This window comes from Marmota marmota, unplaced genomic scaffold, assembly GCF_001458135.2.
Source record: "Marmota marmota marmota unplaced genomic scaffold, marMar, whole genome shotgun sequence".
In the NCBI taxonomy this organism is placed as follows: Eukaryota; Metazoa; Chordata; class Mammalia; order Rodentia; family Sciuridae; genus Marmota; species Marmota marmota.
In genome coordinates this window covers 48216027-48234836 of record NW_026000108.1, presented here as the reverse complement: position 1 = coordinate 48234836, position 18810 = coordinate 48216027, and the positions used below count along the sequence as shown (strand labels likewise).

General features: G+C 31.4%; 1 pseudogene; it reads right to left on the bottom strand.

Moving 5' to 3' along the window:
• Positions 1-16935, bottom strand: part of LOC107138974 — a 151364-nt pseudogene extending 134429 nt beyond the window's left edge.
• Between the last annotated feature and the right edge of the window lie 1875 nt (positions 16936-18810).

The window sequence follows — 18810 nt, the reverse complement described above, 5'->3', positions numbered from 1 at the left end:
TTTTTTTTTTTTTTTTTTTTTTTTTTTTTTTTTTTTTTTTTTTTTTTTTTTTTTTTTTTTTTGAGACAGGATAAATTCCAAGGCTGATCTTGAATTTCCCATCTTTCTGCCTCAGCCTCCTGTCATCTGAGATTGCAGGAATGTGCCGCCACACCACTACAAGATCCATTTTTTTAAAAGATAATTTGAGTTTATAATGTGATTCTCCATGGATTATTTATCTCTGCTCTGTATAATCTAGAAAAGGACAGGTTTGGAGAACCAGTGAGCCTCATTCAAGACATAATTTTAGTTTCTTAATCAGTATATGAAACTATGTCTTTTAGTTAACATGATGCTTATTGGCCAATGATAAGAAAATAATATAATTAGTGTTTCACATTAGTTGTTAGCCCAAAATATAAACAAAAGCACTTCATTTCTCTTTATATTAATTTTAGCTACCCAAATCTAAGCCAAAATTATATCTAGTAGATCTTCCTGCTTCTACACTTGCAATTTAAATCTTCTCGTTTGCAGCAAGACATTTCTTTCAAAGTACAAATTTGATAATATCATAGTTCTAATTAGTATTACTCAATGGCTTCCCATTTCACTAAAGATGAAATCCAGCTTCCTAATCTGGCTTATAGGAACATTAATTTAAAAATAAGTCTTCAGGCAAAGGAGTTTGGGAAATGAAGTTTCTGTGTCAACCTTCCAATAATCCAGAATTTCATCCTTTCAGTTGGAGGAGAATATATATATGTGTATATACACACACACACATATACATATGTATATATATGTATATACATATGTATATGTGTGTTTTATATATATATAAAGTGATGATGCAAGTTAATTCCAACATATGTGCATGAAGATATACACACACAACCATATATATTATGAACTATAGTGCAATAAAAGCAATTTCAGCTTCTTTAAATCTATCTTACATTGTATAATAGATTACCAATAAATGTACAAGTAATGAATATTGAACAAATAAATGAAATGTGTTACTCATATTTATTTTATGAAAAAATTAATATTGATTGCCTGTATTTATTGAATCTTTGTATTTAATTATATGTGCCTGAGGTATTTGTTTACCTTCTCATACATGTATTTCTTGCACACATTAGATTGTAAACTCTCAGAGAGAAGTGATGGGAGGGGAGGGGAGGGAAAGGGGGGAATGGAAGGACAGCAGAATAAAATAGACATTATTATTGCCGGGTGTATATACGTGACTGCATGACCAATGTGATTTTGCAACCTGTAAACTCAGAAAAATGAGAAATTATATCCCATCTGATTCAAGTGTATGATATGTCAAGATCATTGTCATGGGTAACTAATTAAAACAAATTTAAAAAATTATAAAAAATAGATTGTAAACTCTCAATGATGAGTTTCTCTATTCAGATTTGTAATTGGTTATATAAAAATTCAGATGACTAATTTCAAAATAAACTGAAATTTTTTAACATACATATGATGATGGTGTGCAATAAGCCAGAACAGATGGACACCAGTAAGTTAACTCGACAGGATATGATTCATTGTTGAGTATTTCAGTTATCAAGAAAAGTGCTTTCATGCTGCTGTCATTGATATTTAATATGTGTCACTAAAAATAGGCAAGCAGAGTGAAGATAAGTTGATATGACAACATTATAAAAAGAATAGAAAATTTGGTGCTGACAGAAATTAATTTGTTGCATCTCAGTTTCAGATCAAATATTATCTTTACTGAAAATGGTGCTATAAATCTTTAAAGTGATACTAACACAGGACCGATATTTTACATAATTTTTCCTCTCCAGAATCAACACCCTTAATCTGTTTTACATTGTTTTTCTTTCTGGTATAATTTGAAAGTTATTCAATCTTTAATCCACACTTATTTGATTCAGGGAACACTAATTAAACTATGTATTAAGCATTATGTAAGCTACTATAAAAAGGAATAATTGTTTACTTATATTATAATATTACCCTAATTTCAAAAACAAGTAACATTTTTATCAACACAATTTTCATGAAGAAACGGAAGTACTATACCAGAGGAGCTGTGCACAGTAAGGGTGCAATTCAGTCTAGAAGATTACATAAGATCACATACAAATGTGAGGAGAAGTATGTTCACAAAGGTCGCTGGAGGAAGTGGTTCTTGAAGAATCATAAAAAATTGGGGGCAAACATTTCTTGTATGGAGACTTGTGACACTGAAGTCATTTATTGTTTTATGTAGATGTAGGACCCACTTAAATGATGGTTTACTAAGAAAAAAAATATAGGATCAGTGGGGTTAAACAAGGTCATGTGAAAATTTTCTAGGGAAAAGATGAAAAGAATTTACTCTTTCCTAGGACCAGTAGACAAATAGGAAAAGCAATGATAAAATCCTTAGTTGAAATGCTATTACTGCTCCCATTAGAGTGATGAATAAGAGAGAAAACATCGCTGAATATTCAGTGTAAGTTAAAGGTATAGAAGTGTGTGTAGTTAAGCCATTTCTCTTCATGAATCAGTTTATCTGGTGAGTACTCCTGTTTGAATTACCATGGAATTGAACAATAAAGGATATGATTTCTGAGACAAAGGAGAGAGCAAAACTGATGAAAAATCACAGAAAAAAAGCACAACTTAGGAAAAGCTAGTCAAGACTTCCTTTCAGATTATACAGAGCGACTCATTTAAAAGCCATTTACTTTTAAAGCTAAATTGAAGTACTATAATGTCCTCCTCACACTTTTCTCCTGTATTTCTTTCTGTAATAAACCCTCTCAATATCAAATCCATATCATCCCAAGCATTTCTTATAGTCCACTCTTAACCTAGGTGATTCTTCTCCATGTGTATTTTCTTAGCCATGAGGGGGAGTCCAGAAAAATTAGGGTATTAATGTTCCTTGACATAGCATACCTTCTCCTCATTCAGTCCCCAAATTCCCCAAACTTCATATTTATACATATTTATACATATTCATAAGTTCAATGGATATTGTGTTTTCCAAATCTTTCATATTTCCAGGTAGTTGATCAGTTTCTCCCACTAATTTTATATGTAGTGCTTCACATATAATATATATTTTTGTGTGTTATATTGTCTCTGCAAGTTATAAATACATACAAGTATATAGTCTATTTGTATTATATACTACATATATAGGCAATAATTGTTTGTACACATTAGTGCATGTACTTACAAATATTTGCAGTAGAATTCCACAAAATTAAATCTGCCATCATGAAATTACTATTTCATCTTTAAGACCTCTTTATTACTTAATATATTTTCCCCCTTCTACTTTGCCTTTTTCTCCAGTTCAAGTAATATATGGATATTACTCTAATAAATTCATTTTTGTTGTAAAGGATATACAAAAGGTTTTACTTCCTCATCTGTCTTTTCAGGATACTATCTACTTTCTGGTTCAAACAAGACAGGATTATTGAAAGATGCAAAAATGTGGACTTACTTCAAGAACTACATTGAATAGAAATGGGTAGAGTGGGCATCCTTAACTTGTGATTTCACAGAAACTGATTTCAGATTTCTATCATTCAGTCTGATGTTGGCTTTAGATTTGTCATATATAGCCTTTATAATGTTGAGGTAAGTTCATTCTATCCCTAATTTTTTCAGTATTTTAACATAAATGCATTTTGAAATTTGTCAAAGGCATTTGCCGCATTTATTGACATGGTCATATGAGTCTTGTTCTTGATTATAACTATTTGGGGTACTTCAATTGGAATGGTGGAAAGATTAATTTTATTACTCATAGATCAAATGAGCCCAATGGGAATAAGAAAACTACCAGGAACACACATAGTCAAATAGTGGTGTGTGGAAAAATAGAAAGTGAGAGGCACCTACAAGTAGAATCTCTTTTTAGTCTAAAGTGTTACACAGATGTTTCCCATGACAAGGTGAAACTCACTAATTTGAAGGGAATATGAAGGTGAGTGAAGTAACTCAGGCAATTTACCTTACTACCAGGTTTAAAGAGAAATCAAGGTGTTAACCAAATTAGGTTATGGAGCCCACATTTAGAACACAAAAATGATTGAAGACTGCCTTAAAATATGTAGGCAAAAGCTATAATCAAGGAACAGGACAAAAAAACATATGCCAAGGCAACATTAATATAAATAAAAGTTTTGTCAGTATGTTTAGCAACATCCCTGCCCTATACTCACTAGATTTCATTTGCAATCCTACAAACAATCAAACATGTCTCAACACATGAACAAGAGTGCGCTGCATATACCAAAACCAAGTGCTCAGTACTTTAGAAATTGTGTTCTAAATTGAATGTTTAGAGAATTGTATTATCATTGCTAAAATAATAATAATAATAAATAATAATTATAGCAATAACAACAACAAAAGGTCCCACTTGAAATAGTAAATAGTAAAAATACTAATTTGAGTTTGATCATGATTAAAATAGTTGTTGGTATATAGAATTGGGAATTTACAGAGAAATACTAAACACGAAGCATTGACTTATGGGTAGAACATGGTCAACATGGATATCATATGCTACAAATTAATGTTTTTTTATTGTAACATAATGGTTAAATTGTCTTCTTAATCTTTTGAAGACTGGACAATAGGTGCAATAAATTTAAGTAAAAAATAATTTAGAGCTTAGTCTGTCATATATTTGTGTGCATATGCATATGTTTGCCATGTTTCCTTTGAAAATAATTGTGACTATGATTCTATTGAAACATTTGACTGTGCATTGGGAACAGATAATCTCTCTTGTATATTATGTGATACTTCAAAATTAGGAGCCATATCTTGCCTGATGCAGAGGACATGGTATCATCCTAATATCCTAGAATGTGGGCTACACATTGTTTGTAGATGACACACTGAGAATGAGGGAAGAATAGGAAAAAGGTGCATATGCAGTTTTGAGTGACCAAGAGGCAATTGGATAGACAAGGCTATTTGAACCACAGTATCAATATTAATTTTGTTTTATCCTTCCTAAATAAAATTAAATTTCCTGAAAATTGGAAAGATAATAAAATCAAAAGAGAATGGATCCTTAAAACTGTGGATCACTTCCAGATGCAGTGATGCATAATTATAATCCTAGGAGTTTTGGGGGCTGAGACAGGAAGATCCCAAGTTCAAAGCCAGCCTCAGCAAATTAGTGAAGTCCTAAGCAACTTGGAACTTATGAAGACCCTTTATCAAATTTAACAAAAAGGGGGTGGGGGGTTGAGAACTTGGCTCCATAGTTAAGCACCCCTGGGTTTGATTCCTGCTACCCAGACCCCCCCCAAAAAAAAACCCGTGAAGCCCTATACCAGCCTGAAGAACCCACCTTGATGTTTACATAACAAAAATATAAATCATTATCTTCTTAAATTATTGTTATTTTGACCTTTTGTTGTTATTATGCCCATATTCTAATATAATCCTAATTAAGTAACATGCTAAGTAATTACAAAAAGATTTAAAAATAATTAACTCAGATGCATTAAACTATGTGTACTTTTAGAAAAAAAAATGAAAACATCAGAATAAAGAAAATCCAGCGTTTTTTTTATCAATCAAATAAATTACATACTCTTGATATATTTGTGAAAGAAATTAGATTCTAAAATTTCTGCTTCTACTTCAAAGCCAGGATTTCAAATTTTTACTGAAATTTACCTTCTCACTCTGACAAATTTGAGGACTAAACTAACTTCAAGAAACATGGAAAATAAGGTTGTAAAATTAAAAAGCAAAAAACCTGGTCAATAAAAGCATTTTTAATATCCATGCTGCAAAAATACTCTTTTATTTTCAAGAAAAGTAACATTCTTCTTTGTACTCAGCTCAAAAAATTTTTTCCATGATGCTTATACAGATGACCTTATATACATTGACAATATTTTCATATAGCATTCTAGTAAGCTAATTACTTTAATAAGATATGCTCTTATATAACTAGTCCTAGATATAGACTCATTTAATCAATCTAATTAAAACTAAGTGACAATAATTTTATGGAAGTTAAGATGCCTGACCCACGTTGGCATATTTTCTTTTTGTGTTCTTTTTTGCAGTATGTCAAAGTTCTGATAAATTAAATTTAGTTCTAGTAACATGTTATTCTAAAAAAAAAATCAAGTGCCCATAAAGAATAAGTGAAGAAACAAACCCAGAAATAATTATCAATATCACTTGTTATATTGGATTGAACCCAGGGGCACTTAACCAGTGAGTCATATTTCCAGGCATTATTTTTCTTTTCTTTTTTTTTTTAAGAGAGAAAGAGAGGTGCTGAGGATCGAACCCTGCACCCCACGCATCCCAGGCGAGTATGCTATCGCTTGAGCCAAATCCCCAGCCCCAGGCATTTTTTAAAATATTTTATTTAGAGACAGGACCTCTCTGAGTTGCTCAGGGACTCTCTAAGTTTCAGAAGCTGGCTTTGAACTTGTGATTCTCCCACCACAGCCTCTTGAGTCACAGAGATCATAGGTGTGTGCCACCATGCCCAGCTTTTATTTAGCTTTAATTTCCTAGCAACTTCAAAGTCATAATTCAGATGGTGTGGGGCTACAATAATTAAAATTTGTCTCTCTTTTAAAATATTAGGAAATGTATGTATGTGTGTATATTATACACAGATATATATATATACATATACCATTTGCATATATGTATATATGTGCCTATATATAAAATATTAAGAAGGGGAGAGTATTGTAATTAAAATTTAAAAATGTTAAAAATAAGGAATGACCCCATAAGCAGATACTTGTTGACTCATCTTGATGCTGTTAGAATATATGTAGCTTCTTTTAGTTGACTTTGAAGCATTGGCTTCTCTTGTCAGCCACCATTTTACTTTTTAGAAATCCTTAGACTTAAATATTTCCTTAGTTTTTTTTTTTTTTAATTTACTGTCTCAGTAATAATATATAGGCTGAATTATAATAAAACAACTTCTATTAAGGTTATTTAAAGGAAAAACCTAGTTTGTAAAATGAATTTTTCATAGTGCCTTTCTCAAACCACTGAATTAGAAAATCTAGCTGCATAAGCCCTCATTATGGTAAGAACTGTCTTGTTCTCTGTGGTATCTTAACAGCTAACATAGTGTATGACATTTAAACTAGCTCATATCTTAGAGGTAGTGAAATAAAAATTCACTAGTAAAAAAATTAGTGGAAAAATGATAGAGATCAAGTTTCCATGTTGAATTTACTCTTCATCTTCCTACTTGAATGTTTAGAGAAGGGTTGTTTTGTCAGGCTAAAGGTAAATAGGCCTCTTCTGCTTTACATTAACCTTTATCAGGTAACTTATTCCAAACTGCTATAGAGATTTGTACCTGTAAGAATATCAAATATTGAAAAGGAAAAATAGTCCATGTTAGAGATGGACTATTAAAAACTATTGAAAAGAAATCATGAAAAATTATACATTTGGGTGTTTTTCTTCTGCAATCTTATTTATATTTGTTAGTTTGTGCTGATTAAGTAACATTATCAATTCTTGTTTCAGGTACCTTGTTTTTTAACATAGAAAGATAGCTGCCTTGACAATTGTGCTCCAAATCATAATGACTCTACTTAAAAAAGAGAAACAGATCAGACGTTTATATAGACAAAATGACCAACATGCCCTTAGATGTCCTAAAAAAAAAAAATGGGAAAGTAAGCATGATTTTTTTTCTTTTTCTTTTTCTTTTTCTTTCTTTCTTTTCTTTTCTTTTTTTTTTTTTTTTTTTTTTNTTTTTTTTTTTTTTTTTTTTTTTTTTTTTTTTTTTTTTTTTTTTTTTTTTTTTTTTTTTTTTTTTTTTATCATGTGGCTCAACTTCCCTCTATAGCAGATGGCCTTTTAGCTAAATGTTAGTAGATCTCTCCTGTCCTGTTCCTAGTCAGAGGAGTTTTCAGTATGCAGAGGAGACAATGATGAGTCGAGTTTGCTTATGGGATACTCTGTGATAGATAAAGCATCAGCCTTGAAAAACAGCAGATGGCAGGAGCAGGCGTTGTGCCAGATCATTATTACAACCTGGTAGGCCTAGGGGAACCGTCCTGTGCATCTCAAAACAGGAACTAAATGGATCTATGCTTTTCTCTATTACTCTCTTTATTATTCGGTATGGTTTCTAATATTGCCATAACAGGACATGATGTGTGTGTGTGTGTGTGTGTGTGTGATGGGGGGAGCTATGTTTTCAGCTCTCAATGGGTTGAGCAGCAACAACAGTAAAAGAAATAAAGAAATAGTTTGGCCATTTATAAAGAACAATTAATGATTTTTTTGCCTATGGATTTTAAATTTCTTATCTTTGATAATGTATATTCCTATTCAGACTACCCTTGTATTTTTAACCATCAGCTATGGGGTTAACTTACGAAGAAGTAAGTCATGATATTTATTATTTTCAGATTTTTTTTCACATATGAACACTGATAATCATCAGCAGCTCTAAGGAAGCACAGCTGGCCTGTAATAGAACTCAGTGTGAGCAACAGAATCTCTATTCAAAGAGCAGCACAGGTTGCTGCTGACAATCTGTAAATAGGTGTAAAGGTAATGAGGAAGACAGCATTTCCACTTATGCTTTTATTGGATTCTAGCCTTAGGGCTATATCTTCCCATGAATTCTGCAGCATAAAGGTGAGATAAACAGCTGCATTAAGGTGTTGTGAATTTAACGAGGTACCTTAGCTTTCCCTTAATTTTCAAAGAAGTAAAGAGACATTTGTCAGAGATTACAAGAGAGGATTGGTTGCAAGATATTTTCTTTACACCATTCACTTATTTGGATTCTGATATTATCTATAAATCAAATTGTTGTGGCAAATTATTATAGGATTCACCAGTTATGTCATGCTTCCTCGTATCCATATCCTTCTATCTCCTCTACCATATTGAGTCTGGGCTTGGCCAATGGAACAGGAGCACAGAGAATGCAAGCAGAGATTTGAATAACTTTCTCACACTGAAGTTTTGCCTTATGCAATTGGTAACATTGTTACCATCAATATGTGAAAAGAAGCTCAGGCAGTATGCTGGTGGAGGATAGCCCACATACTGAGAGCCTCAGTCAGGTTGGCTGTGTCAGACAAACTATCACAAGCCAGCCAAATTGAGACAACTGACCAGCTAACTGGACAGTGTAAGTAAGTCCAGCCAGATTGTCACTGTTTGGGTAAGCTAGCTGCTTGCAAAATGATAAAGGTGATTGCTTCTGATCCCTGAATTTTGGAGTGGAAGGCATGTATCTTAGAAAACTAATTTATTTCTGAAGAAACAGAATCTACATACATTAAGCATCTCTATTTCAGTATAAAGTGAATCAAATATCAATCACCTTTTTGAAGTTGTCTATCATACACTGTTCACACACATGACCCATAGTAACAGTGTGACTCACCAGATATGACAAGGAACCTGAAATCATATATTTCTAACACACATCTGGTGTATATGGCTACACTTTAACATACTGCTATGATTTGATACAGCTTGTCCTCCCAATTTTCATGTATTAGAAGTTTGGTCACCATAGAAACACTAGTGAAAAGTGGTGGGAACTTTAAGAGGCAGGGTTAGTGTTAGGAGATTAGGTTGTAAACACTCTTGCGAAGAGATGAATGCAGACCTTCCAGGAATGTTTTAGTTCCATGAGAGTAGTATTATAAACAGCAGGCACTTTTCCTTCCCACTCCTGCTTCCTGTCTCATATGTCCGATACCTCCAATGTCCGATGCCTTCCACTATGCTGGGACATAGCCATGGATTCTTCAAATGATGCTGGTACCATGCTGCCTGAACTTTCTAGCTATCAAAATCTTGAGAACCTGTTTTGAATCAGAACCTGTTTTGTTTATACATTACATAGTGTCAGGTTTTTTTCATAGCAATACAAACTGACTAAGATAGGAAATTTGTACTGAGTGGAAGATTTTGACAATGTTTATACATGTAGAGGTGATTTTGGAATTTGGTAATGGATAGAGGTTAAAAAGCTTGGAAGAATAGGCTAGGGAAAATGTAGTACTGTAGATGGAAGATCATGAGTGACTCAGTGAGGGTGCAGAAGACAAGGGGACTAGGAAGGAGCTGGAACTTTTTAGAGATTATTTAAATGGCTGTGAGTAGAATGTGGATAATAAAAGCCATGCAGAGATTTTTAGATGGAAATGAGGTATAGTCTATTGAAAATGGGGGTTTGGGGACCATCCTTTGCAAACCACCACAAAAAAAAATGGCAGGATTGTGCCTACACATCTCCCTACCTTCCCACTTCAGCATTTTTGAAATAAAAAAGAGATCTGGAAAATATTGAAAATAGTTCTTTGAATCCTTGAAAGTATTAACACGTGTAGATTGTTTTATGTTTATTCTACTATGAATAAATAATATCTATTTTATTTATAAAAATGGTTTAAAAATTTAGTGAGGTTTAATGAAACTGATATAAATATTGCTGAAACATGACAAAAATGGAAAACTTAATTGCCATTTTTTTTAATTAGGCATTAAGATGAAAATTATAAATTATTTGCTTAACTATGTTCTACTTTAAAATCATCAAAAGTAACATTAATATTAACTAATCAGCTTAATGTTACATATATATATATACACACACATATATAGAGATAGATAGATAGATAATTTTGGAATCTGTATCTACAAAATGAAATAAAGTATTAATATATTAATATACTGGTTGATTTTTTGCCAGACTGAAACCCTCATCCAAAGTTCCTCAAATTTATAACAGTATGAAACAATACTTATATACATTTAAATTACAAAATAAAAACTTGGAAGTGAGTTAAAATATCATCATTAAAGATTAATATACAAATAATAAAGCTTGTAAGAATTGTCTTCATGAAGCGGAAGCAATATTGGTGAGAGAGTTCAAGTTGAAAATTTTTTTTTTGTGCAAAAGAAAAAAGTAGAATTCAAATTCAAAACATTATTTTTGATCAGTCTTTAAATTGAATTATCCCTTTATTCTTTCTCAATTCAGTTAATAAATTTGGAGTAATATGGCTAAATAATATAAAACAATTGTAGTAAATACATACTGGATTGATATTGTAAATATCAGTATCAAGTTGCTTAATATTGTTAAGAGTTCTTAAAATTATAATGTGTATTGTAAGTTTGAACATAAGACACATATACTTTTCAGATTATTTAAAAATAAAACTTTCTCTCCCTCACTCTTTACCTCTCTCCCTCTCATTCTTTAAAAGCATCTTTTGAAATCAGAGATCCTCTTAAAGCAAGATAGGATGATTCAATTACTTCCTGAAGTACTTACTGGTTATCCTGTTGTTTTTATTGAAAAAAAAATGTCATTTATCAAATGAAATTTTGATGTTGTTTTCTTTGTTTTAAAATCACCATACCAAAGGCAGAATTGTTATCATTCCTTATTCCCATTTTGTGCTTCATGTATTACTGTACAATTTAGTATCTTTTTACTAAGATCACCTGGAGGTTTGTTTTTAGAAGTATTTTTCAAGAAATATCAGTTTTACATATTCTTTATTTTTGCAGCAATTTCTATAAAGAATATAGATTATGATATTTATTTGATATCTTGGAATCTTACTGATGTAAAACAAAAACTTTAGGTTCTCATAATAAAATTATGTTTCCTAATAATAATTGTATTCTTCACCTTTGTGTAAGAATTTTAAAAATTCATTGAACTGAAAAATAATACAAGAATGACCAGATCAGATGAAAAAATATTACATTGATAAATAAAGATGCCAGTTGTTAGGATAAGGGTTTGATGTAGAAGTTCCTCAGTGCAAAGCAATTATTCACAAACATGACTCAAAATTAAAATAAGATGTAAAACTTAATCAAATTAGCAATTTGAAACAAATTAAAATGCATAATGTTGGTAAATAGACTTTGTATTGGGGACTCACACTCTGCAATAAAAAAAGAAATCCAGTTACCATTTTGAAATTCAAATTTGCAAAATACATTTAAAAAGGATTTAATCTAGACATCACTCTTAGGAAAAAAAAATTGAATACAGAATTATGCAAAAACAACATTCAAACAACAAAACAAAATGTGACTGTAGTAAAATGTACATATCATTCATGTAAATATCTATCATCCATCTATCTAATATTAAAAATAATGCCAGAAGGAGCTTCTCTGTGGATGGGGCTAGTTTGAGTGATGGGTAATTTTTTCATTGAGTTATCATGTATAAGACTATCAGTACAGTTTTATTTGTGAATGTGCAATCATATATATATGTGTGTATATGTGTTTATATACATATTATATCAAAGTATATGTTATATAATGTCTCATCAGCACTATTTTTTCATTGTTTTTGAAGTAGCATATTAGTCTATAAAATAGATATACTAAAGTATATTAATGCAACCCAGAATTACTTATAAGTCTTTTAGGCAGTTTTCAAAGATTTAACTATTACAAACAAAGTTCTAATTACTTGCTTGCCTATGCCTAGTTATTCTAGAATAATATTTATAAAGGAAAGTTTTCTTTTTCAGATATTATGTATGTTTTATATTTTAAGAAATAATGCCATTGTACAACCTTTTTGATTTTTTCAATTTTTTTATATGTTCATGTAATCATTGGTTAATTATGCTGCTAATATTTTCTCACTCTTTGGAAATAGTCATTTACTTTTCATGGTGTTATGCTACTATTGAAATTTAGAAAAAATATAGTAGAAATAAGTAGTGGGTTTTAAAAATTGTGGGCTGCTTCTGAAGGCCCCTATGAGAAATAGAAAAATATGAAAAGTATATTTTAGAGCCAGTGATGCCTATGGAAAATAAGAGTTAATAAGAGAATATAAAACATACAAGACAGGAAAATTTATAAGGTACTGTCATAGCAATAGAGAGTCTACAAGCAAGCAACAAAATAATTCATATAAACTGGCCTAAATGACAAATGAGCTATAATAATCTAACTACATGCACATTATAAATAAATAATGACTTTGAAAATACATGGATTTCAGAGTCCTTTTATGGGAAGGCAAATCAAAAATTACTCCGGGCCTTTGTCTAGTATGAAGGTATAATGTATGGGGTAGCTGAAACATCCCTAGAAAAAAATGATTCTCACTCAAAGTGCTGCACTAATAATTTTTTAAAGGTAAGTCCCCTTATCTTTCTGAAGAATGAAGCCATAGCAGATTTTTCAAGTTAAAAATATGATATATTATAGTTAGAAGAAATACGTTTTCCATGGTTAGTTCCTGTTTTTTTTAAAAAAAAAAATCCTAAAAACATCAACTGTTGATAAAAGTTTCTTGAGAAATGCCCCTCAGAAATAACCTCTTGTGTCTTACAATAGATCTATTCATATATGCAGGAATCTCTGTACTACCCTAAACCTTCACCCTCTACAAAAATTATAGTGAACAAATAATAATAATGTTTAAAAAAATGACTAGCTGTTAGACTTTTTAGTTGGGAACTTCATGGAGATATTTTTTTTCTTTAAGCCTCAATTTTTCTTCTCTTTAATTTAGACATAGCAACTACAATTTCATGACTTTTTCTGTAATTAAATTAGATGTTAACTATGTAATAAATAGTTTCTGAGTATGAGGAATTGCACAAGATACTGAAGCTAAAAGTAAAAATAAAATATGGGTTATGTTCCCAAAACCCAGTGGGTGCTCAAACCCATTGAATCCTATTCATATGAATCCTATACATATGTACAAATTGATTGGTAGTGTATACATGGTGAATGATATGCTGGACAAAGGGATAATTTCACATAGGAAAGACAAAGTGAGAAAATGCGAGAAGTCATCACACTACTCAGAATGGCACACAATTCAAAATGTATGAACTATTTATTTCTGTAATTTTTCATTTAATATTTTTGGACTATGATTTCTGCAGGTAACTGATACCAAAAATAAATAAATAAATAAAAATAAAACAAGATAGGAGGGACTGCTGTGATTTATATTGAATGAACGGATGAATGAATGAAGTAGATCAGCCCTAATTTCAAGATACACACAGTTAATGCTCATACTGCAGCACTACCATATCATATGGGCACATCATTTTTATTAAGTTGCTTTTATTCCTCCTCACTAATTACATCACAAGGAAGGAATGGAAGGGCAGTAATTTTGTTTTCCTTCATATATTTTCTCTTTTTCAACTCAATGCTAATTAGTCCTCTGAAGAATTCTAAGGATTTTAAAAATCCTCTCCTAGTTAATTGTGAATTTGTTTCCTTTTCTTCCAATTTCCTCTTCAGTAAGAAAGAAATGAATGAACTTAAGCATAACTAATAACATTGTGCATTAGGATGAAAAAAATAAGAAAGCAATTTTAAGTAGGTAATAAACATATAAATGTAGAAATAATTCATTTTGAATTCAGGTGATTGACCCTAAGATATTTCTTTTATGTTATATATAAATTTGATTGAATTACCCAATTTTATAAAATGATTGGTAGTCTAATCTAGTTATATAGATTCTAGATATCTGAATTTTAAACATATTAATTGTGCTTTCACTCTACAAAGATTAACAGGAATAAAATATCTGATAGATGAAAACACTTCAATCCATACAAAATCAGACTTTCAAATGTTAGATGTTACTCTGTGGCAGGTTTTAAAATATTCACACCACAAAATGAAAACATGATGTGCTAAAATATTTGTGTGTGACTGAATTCTAATTTATCTAAAATAAGATACAGTTTTCCTTAAACACAGTAACAAGATTCTTCATATAAACTGATTTTCTCTTTACAAAGATAGGAAAAAAGTTACGAAGAAGGTGTTAGAAACACCTGAAAATAAAGTAAACAAGAATACTAGAAAAACTCTAAACAATTCCCAAAGAATAAAGTGATTCTTCTTAGTACGGGGATTGAATTCAGGGGCACTTGACCCCTCAGCCACATCTCTAGCCCTAGTTTGAGTTTTATTTAGAGACAGGGTCTCATTGAATTGCTCAGCACCTCCCTTTTGCTGAGACTGGACATTGAACTCATGATCCTCCTGCCTCAGGTTCCCAAACTGCTGGGATTACAGGCATGCACCACTGTGCCCACTAGAGATTCTTGAAAGAGAAAAAGATCCATATAGTTTACTTAGACAAATTTTTTTTCAGTTAACATGACTACAAGAATAATAGTTATTTTTTGCATAGTTGTTAAATAATGTATGTTTTCATAAGTATTAGGGGATACAAATGTAAATGACAAATATAACTTTAAGTGACAGTAAGTCATAACCACTCTTGGGGTTATGTAAGAGGCAAATTGTGCATTTCTAAGTGAAATGTCTAATGAGAATTATAATAACAATCAATGGTAATTGTTTAATTCTTGTTAAAATAAATGTAACAATTGAGCTCAAATAATGAAACATATAAGAAATAGCTTAACAGCATATACAAAGAAAATGTATTACACATACCATAACCTACGTGTGTGCGAGTGTACATGTGTGTCTCTTTTCCTTCTTAGAAGTTACCTCAGAATAATCGAGGATCATTTGGTGTGGGGATCATTCATGAATGAAGAAATGTAAGGTAAAATATTATATAGATTCATAAGTGTCTATTATGAAATTTAGATCACCTATTTTGCCAGTGGATAGAATATTATATTCACCATCATATATCTGGTTTTTTAACCTAACATAAATATCATGTAACATTACTTTGATCATTACACAATAAGGAAGAGCATGTATTTTATTTTATAAAGTAATGATATAATTTTTGACTCAGTAAGCCCATACAACATCCAATTTTTTTACTGATTTTTTATATTTGATACCAATTTCCTCATATATTCTGTTTATGTGTGTATAAACATATTTATGCATTTAGAAGGGCATATCTGGAAAAAATATTCATATTTGATTTAGATAAAGAGCCCCTTATATTTATAACATAAAGTTATAATATAAAATATAACATAAACTTGTAAGATAGAGGGAGATTTAGGGATAAAAGTGAGACACTACTAAATTCATTCTTGAATGACTGGCATAAAAGTGCCCTATTCTAGATACACAGCACATATAGTGACTGGACTCAATAAATGACACACATGACATATATATCACCAAAACATTTTACATTAACTTGACAATAGGACTTGATTCTGAAGGAAAACTGTGAATGAAAACAAATGAAAAATGTTTTACAGTAAAAGATATGATTAACTTTCATTATGATACCTACTCACATGGCTACATTGTATAAGAGGCACAGTCTATATTAATTACTAGAACCCTAATATTGTCAAACATAATCTGTATTCCTATAATTAAATAGCCAAATTTAAGAACTTTTAAAGAACAGTTCTAAAATATGCTCAATAACCTATACTTTAACATAATTCCTTGAAGAGGGAAACAAATGTTGGGGATTATACATGTGATAACCATTCTTGGCCGAGGCAAAATATTCAGTCTCTCTAATCATCCAGCATGTGGGGTACATGGTGATGAGATGTGATCTCTAAAGGGCTTACACAGCCCCACTGTTGTGGTCCTTCTGGTTGAAGCCCTTATGTCTTTTCTGTTAGGCTGGCTATCTCTAAATTCAGAAACTTTCCTTAACAGACATTCTATATTAATATCTGCTCTTAATTCCTGAAGATTCCATTCCAGCTTTGGTCATCCTTATAGAAATCAAGCATTGGCTTATCAGGGGCTGCTTGCAGGGGTTCTGTCTGGTTCAGTTTTACACACTTGCAGCTTCCATGAGTGTGCCCTTGCTGATTTCTGTGCTGTCTTCCAGGAATCTTTCTTATTGTCTCTGTGAAAAGCACTTACCTTCTCTTCAGTAGTGGTGATCTCTTCAACAACATTAGCTTCCTTGGTCCAAATTTTATTGATACTTTCCTGGCCAAACTTCAAGTTTTTAAAATTCATCTCTGATTTCTGTACCTGGTTAATATAGTACACTTGGCTAAAAGCTGCCTACAATATCAATGCTACCACCTGAATGCTGTGCTGCATTGAAATTTCCTTTGTTAAATTAAATAATCCATTACCTTTAAATGCAGCCTCACAAAACATTTCAGGACATGGACAGAATGTAGACAAAGCCCTTGCCAGAATGTACCAAGAAGGGCCTATAATCCAATTTCCAACAAAGTTTTCATTATCCACTGAAACCTCATGAACAGTCTTTACTGTACACATTCTTATTTACAGTCTGGTCTTCTGAGCTCTCACCAGAATCAGCCAGTAGGCTCTATTTACAACATTCTAAGGCTTCTGTATTCAGCATCTCCAAACTTTTCAACCTCCGCCCCCCCCCCCCAAAAAAAAAAACCTGTTCCAAAGGCTTTTGAATCATATGAGCAAGTTAGTCACAGCAAAAACTCACTTCTTAGTATCAGTTTCTATAACTGGTCATGTTTCTATAGCTGACATTCATAACTAGATTCTTCCTCTATCCATTCTGCATTCCCTCTGCAGATTTAAATAGCTATTTTTTTGATCTTTTGTTTGGCAACATTCACGTTGACTTTTGTATTTTGTTCAGAATGGTCACACAATTTCTAGAATTATAAGTATAGTCAGAAAATATGTATCACAGTTTTGTTATTTACAAAATTTTTAATTTATATTATACTTTTCTTCATTGTTTATATTCGTAGTTAACAAGGCATTTAATCAGTGCCCATCACTGCTTATGAGTCTTGACTTTTTATTGGAATATATTTCCTTACATAAGTAGAAACTACCTTAGTATATCTTTTGTTATTTAAAAAAAAAGCACACAAATGGTGAATTAAAGTCCTAAACACTGGAGTATGACCTGATGCATTGTGTTTTTCTGTGAAAGTTTTGTTGTTGTCATAGATTTAAACATAAAATTGTGTAATAAATTCATGATGACGTTAATTTTTTCCCTCTTTATACACTGTCACACATAAACTCAGATATATACTCTGTTTGTATTTGAAAATTTATAACCCAGGCTTAAAACTAGGCATTTTTAGATTAAACACACACACACACACACACACACACAACAGTGTAATTCCTATAGCGTAAAATCTTAACTTATATAGTAAGTAAGGAAAGTGTTGTATGTGGATGGGATGATGCACTGGTGTCTTCATAAACCAGATCATGTGGTCATCATACTCAGTGAATGATGCAGGAAACATTTCATCTTTGGGGTGTGAAAGTTATGATTGTTTTTCAAATCTTCCATTTAATTGGAAATTATTGCAGTTCCTCCCATTCATGCACAGGTTACACAAAGAAGGACTAAATAAAATGCAGTTATTACCATCTGTGGGTAGACCAAGCTCTATGAGAGTTCAATTTATTTAGGTGAAAATGAAAATAATATATTGAATATATATTGTAGAAACAGTTATTTGAGAGGAAAGTAAAGTTAAATCTAAGCTAAACTAACCAAAAAGACTAAAAACTTGAGGCATTACAAATATCTGAAAAACAAGGTGACATTTTATATTAGTTTAATGAAAATATAGCACATAAGTAGAATAGCCATCTCATGGGACACATTATTAAAATAATCTTCAATTGTCCTCACCTCCTTACATCCACAGTATTAGGTAAACTTCTCTGATATTGACTATCATTGTATTTACTTTGGTCAATAAAACAGTACAAACAAAGTGCGTACAAGAGAATTAAAAGCACTTATTTGGGAGGTTTTGCCTTCTGATGTTGTACTTGGCCACTTGTATCACTAAGGTATTTTGAAAGATAACAGGGCTCCCCTCAAGCCATCTCTTTTGTATATTTAGGCTAGTAATAAGA